Consider the following 6000-nt stretch of genomic DNA (forward strand, 5'->3'; position numbering starts at 1 on the left):
GGATTTTTGTATTTAGGAAGGTAGAAGAATAGAATGCATTGTATATTTAAGTAGGGATTCGGAATTACCTAGTTAGGGTTACGTTGGATTTCCGATTAGTGCTCCAATTGCTTGAATATTAGAAATTGTATAGGAATTTGTAGGTTGAAAATTGATTTTTGTGTTTTGATTTTGAGAGCAGATTTCGAAATTACGACGTTGTGTTTTTGATTTACTGCCATAAATGCTCAAAAATGAGGGCTTAAATAGAAGATTATACGGCTAAATTCCAAAAGCCAGTTGCGCCCAGCGCAGGGCCCTGCGTCTGGCCGCAGGTGACGTGGCTCAGGAAACGCCAAAGCAAGGATGATGACACCGTCCGTGCATTTGTCTCTTATGGATGTACCTTTGTACGAATTTTACAAAGTTGGCACGTAGTGAATGCTTAATGATTAACTCTTTGATTTTGCGACTAAAAACTAGCCGTTTTCGGGTTTTTGAATTCGGTTTTACGGGATGGGCCCGACTTGCTCGGTTTTGTGGGTCGGCGCCCGAATTTGGATTGCTTAGTGTAATTTTGACTGGAAAAGACCTTGTAAAACCAATGGAGAGGTCCATTGGGTGAGATTGTGTTTGGATTTTGAAATTGATTTTGGGAAATTGAATTTTGCACCTAGTTCCGTGATGGGAACGGGCTCCGGAATTGGACTTTGGATCTTGGACTTTGGATCTTGGACTTTGGAATATATTTTAGCGATCAGGACTTCCGCAAGGAGTTGTACCAACCACCTAAAAAGGATAATAGTATTGTAATACCTCGTATTTTTATAATATTTATGAGTATATTTTATTATATTTATAAAGCATTTTACGATTAATTAGCATTTAAATAATATTTAAATGTATCTTATTTAAATGTATTTTAATTAATTAGAATATTTATTATTTTAATTAATTACGAAACGAATTTAATTCTGGAGTCGGGAAATTAAATGGGTTGCAAATGATTTTTAAAGGCTTCGGGTTTTAAATGAAAAGTCCAATTCGTTTTATTAAACGAGCCCAATCAAAAGAATTTAATTCCAAACTCTTGGCTAGCCCTGTCATTTAATTGCTAAGCCCAATCCTATTTTCCTAAGCCTAGCCCATTAAAAATAAGGAGCCTATAAATAAGACTCCTCATCATTAAATGAGCCCCTAAAATTCATAAACCCTATTTTTGCTTTGCTTGCCCATCACTCTTCCTCTCTCCTCTCCCTCTCTTTGCTCGGCCTCACGCCCACTCGGCCTCACGCCCACTCGTGCTGCACCGCACGACCTTGTGCCCTCGTGCTGCACGCCCTCGGCCTCGTGCCCTCGTGCTTGTCTCTCGCCCACACTCCCTCTCGTCTCTCTTCTCTTGCCCGCAGCGAGCACTCGTGCCCTGCGCTGCTGCCGTCCCTTGTTGTTGCTCGTGTGCTCGCGCACACCTTGCTCGTCCCCTTGCTCGTGTGCTCAGCGCACACCCTTGCTCGCCCCTCTCACTCGCACGCTGCGCCAGCCCGCGCGCGCTGCCCTACCCCTTTGTTTGTCGCCTTGCCGTGCGCGCACCCACACACGGACGTGCGTGTGTGTGTGTTGTTCGTGTTCGTAATTAAATTCTTTTTCGCCCAATCACCCTAATTCGTGATTGTTCCGTGCTATAGGCCGGATTGGTATAATTCTCTTCTTCCTTACCTATTCTGTTTCAATTCCGTATTTTAAATTATAATATTAATATTGTTTTGAGTAATTAAAATGCTGGGAACCGGTTATGAATACCGTGGTTTGAGGATTTGCGTGTTGTGATTCATTAGGCTTGTTTTAATTATTTAAGGACGAATTTTCAGATTTGTTTATTGGATAAAGAATTGATTTTTATGATGTTAAATTTGTTTTAATGGGATTTTCAAGTTAGGGTTTTAACCTAAACCTAATGAGTCAATTGATTAGCATAATTAGATGATGATTTTAATTATGATAATCAATTATATTTTTAGAATTTGAATAAAGGCTTAAAGTGTTGATTTTTATTGATTTTAAAGACGAAAAAAGTATGTTTTCGTACTAAGGATTGGTTTTGCAAATTGAGACGTTTATATTATTGAAAAACGATCGAATTCTAAAGTTTAAATAAGGTTTTAGATTTTATAAAGTTGCTGGAAATTTAATGAACATAAAAATAATTTAAGTTTCATTATTTTGATGATAGGAGGTGATTTCTAGTTGAGTGCTCGTTATTGCAAAGTGGCCCCTACGCTTAAGTATTCAAGGTACGTACAAGTCTAGGGCGACCACACCTTTTGTCAATGACATTACATGATTGTTGATGATGTGAATTATATTATGTGGATTCATATATGCTTTGGTGAACGATCATGTGGATTAATATTATTGGAATTATTGAATTGTTGGTTGAACAAGCATGTTGATAATATTATGAGTGTGGATTTCATTGTCAATCATGTTGTTCAATATTTATGCATGTATGGTTTGTTTCACATGCAAGGGATGATGATTTAATTGTATGCTATTGTACGGGATGTCTAGCATACTTTGAGCCAATTATTCGTACCTCGTTGTACTATTTATTTTACCACATGTGAAGGGTTAGCTCGTGTAAGCCAACACACATGTAGGGTTCAGTTGGGAATATTATGTATGGAATGAATTAGGATTTGTCATGCAAGGGCACAACCCTCATGTTAATGTGCATGATGTGGAGTCTCACTTTGGTGAGGAGGAACATGGTAGTAATTTCACAAGAGTCTTGCTTGGTTGATCACAAGTCTTAAAGCATTAAAATAAGATTGGTTGGTTGTTGTTTATTAATTGTATGTACATTTTTGAGTCTTGAGTTCACCTTCAAATAAAATATTAATAAACTTAAAGTGCAACCAGAACAAGCTTTAAAATTCTTGGAACGTATATACCTTGAGTATGAACAATGGGGGGAGTCTTGCCGGAAAGCTCGTACTCCTACTAATGATACAAGAAGTTGTTTCATTTATAATATGCGCAGGAATTCCGTCGGTATGGCCCGACACTCGGTATGGCCATATTTTATTATTTATTATTTGGTGTATGGTTGGCTCCCATCACCTTTTCCTTTATGGAATATTTCCTTTGGCCCGTTCGAAGCTTATTCTAATTGAATTGTGAGTCAAGAGTCGAGTATTGTATCCATGATTGATTGTTTATTATTATATGGCTTTTGCATGTTGATTAGTACTTAGTGAGTGATGCATGTTTTAGTTTCATTCACTCTATGCTTGTAAGTACTCAGCTTTTGCTGACTACGTGCTTTATGTGTTTTGGTCATGGCCTTTGCCTTAATGACCCTATGATGATCTATCATTTGCACTTGCATTGATCGGGAGTAGAATAATATAGCAGGTTGGTAGATCGGAATCATGTGGCTTGGGATGATCGAGAGAGTTGCATGTTTTCGTACTTTGAAAACTATTTAATTATACTTTAATTATGTTTGAAATGTTTGAACTATTTATGTTTTGGTTTTGGGCCATTATGGTGCCAAATTGTAGGAGGCCTCGATATTTCATTTATTATGTTTTTTAAAAGTTAGTTGACATTAAATTCCGCTGCGTAATTCTGGTAATAGCCTTAACCGTTATCACGGTGGCGGTAATACTTTAGTAATTCCTTTATTTTAAGTTGAAAAATGGTTTTATAAAAGCAAGGAATTATTAGGGTGTTACAAGTATCGTCATCATCCCATAGGCGAGACACGATTTAGGTGTCTACAGAAGCCCCCACTTTGACTGAGAGTTCGGTTAGGAAAGCGATAGTCAAAGTTTTCGAAATAGGGACGAAGAACGGTCAAGATGTTCTGCAATCAAGACCATTCTTTGTACGCCGGTACCTGAACAAGACAAGCGTTAGAAAAAAAAAAAGGATAGAGTCTACCTCTATGCGGTTGTGACGACTCTGATTTGTACTTGTACTGCTTTTCCGCCTTTGGTTTAGAACGAAACTTGGCATCAAAAATTTTGAATTTTTGAATCTTGAATTTTGAATTTTGAATTTTGAATACCCGAAGTTGATCCGCTGGGGATATGTCCACTGGGGGGAAGAGTTTTTTATTTACTCTTAAGATCTTGAAATTTCGGCTGACTTTCCTGGAGCTTGGGTCCGTTTGGAGTCGAACGCCTGAATTCTTGTATTTTTCGTACTTTGCATTCTTTACATATTTATCTGTTGATGTTGGAGAAACAGATGTATACCTGTATTTATCGGAAGGTAGCATGATTTGATGTTTGATGCCTGGTGCAGAAAACCGTAGCAGCAAAAGTACGTGCAATCATCACGGAGGACCGCGCGGAGAATCTTCCGCGCATTAGGAGAGGCGATGTGTTCGGCACAGGGGCCCGCGTTCAGCACAGGGCTGGGTTATAAATACCCTCCATTGCCGTGCCCTTGGAAGAGCACCTTCCTTTGTTTTTCTTTCTTTCTCTCTCAAAGGTCGACTACTCTCCCCTTGATCTTGTTGCTCTTGCCTTGTCCATGTAAGTATTTCATGTTTTGTTTATGAAATAACTTCTAGGGTTGCATGTAGTTTTGGTTTTTGTACTTGAAATGTTTGTTGATATGATGCTTGTATGGTAGTAGGCTTCTTGTATCTTTTACGAAGAAAAATTGTTTGGTAGCCACTTAAACTTGAAATGTTGGAACTTCTAGAATTTGAACCTTTCTTCGAATTTTGTACTTGGCATTTGTAGATAGTGACCCCATTGGTGATTTTGTCGTGTCTCTTGTAGAATTTTGAATATTTGCTTCGGCATGGATAGCCTAGGCGTTGATGTAGAACTTGAATACCTGCTTCGGCGTGGATAGCCTAGGCGTTGGTGTAGAACTTGAATACATGCTTCGGCATGGATAGCCTAGGCGTTGGTGTAGAACTTGAATACCTGCTTCGGCATGGATAGCCTAGGCGTTTTTGTAGAACTTGAATACCTGCTTCGGCGTGGATAGCCTAGGCGTTGGTGTAGAATTCTCAATAAACGTAGAGGTCCTTGGCTAAACTTGTATTGCCATTAGGGATTTTATGAACCTTGATTTTTGTACGGGCTAGTACAAGATAGCCCCCAGGCTTGAATGTTGATTTTTTTATTCCGAATGCTTTAGCATGCCTCTTCATACTCGGAGGAAGCTCGCCGAACGCTCGACAGTTCGAGCGGCTATGGAGGATGCTTCGGATAATGAAGCAGCAGCGACGGACGTGCCAACGCCGGGCATGGTACCACGAGCAATACCCACCTTCGAGGGCACCGGCTGGCAGCCCTCGGATCTCGTATTTCGACCAGAGTTTCATTTGTCCCAGCGGCCACGCGCTGGTTTGGTGAGTTTTGTACTGTGTTTTGAACTTGTTTTTTTGAACTTGTATAGATATGAACTGATCCACCCATTTGTAGGCTGACGGGGAGGCGATGCGTACCTATTGGTCTTTGAGGGATCTTTGTACCGTTTAACCGACTGGCTACGATGCCGAGGAGACTCGAGCGATCTGGACTCAGACAGGTTTGGTTCCTTTCTAGGAAGCTTTGAGGGGCGTCCAAGGGAAGACGGGCGTCAAAGCCCGGCTGCAGGCCCTGCTGGAGTGGTGTTGGGATACCACCAACACTTTTCATATGGTCCGGGGGGAGACAACCATCTCCCTTTTCGGGTTTGCTATGATCACAGACCTCCCTTTTCCCGAGAGGGAGGTGACTTTTGATTCCGGCTTGAAATTGCAGTCGGTGGGCGTCCGGGACTTGATCGGCCCTGTTGATGATTTGATTGCGGAGGATACCCACGTTTCTGTGACGGTGATTATGGCTGGGATTCGCAGGACGGACATATCCGCGGAGCAGAGGGTTCAGCTCTTTCTCCTGGCCCTTGTAAGTAGATTGATGGCTCCGGGAAGGAATAGCCGCTTGCTGGTTGGCTTCCTGGGGTCTTTGAGCGGCTTGAGGGGAGTTTCAGGCCTTAATTGGTGTGGTCTGG

This window comes from Spinacia oleracea, chromosome 4 (assembly GCF_020520425.1).
Source record: "Spinacia oleracea cultivar Varoflay chromosome 4, BTI_SOV_V1, whole genome shotgun sequence".
Taxonomy (NCBI): domain Eukaryota; kingdom Viridiplantae; phylum Streptophyta; class Magnoliopsida; order Caryophyllales; family Amaranthaceae; genus Spinacia; species Spinacia oleracea.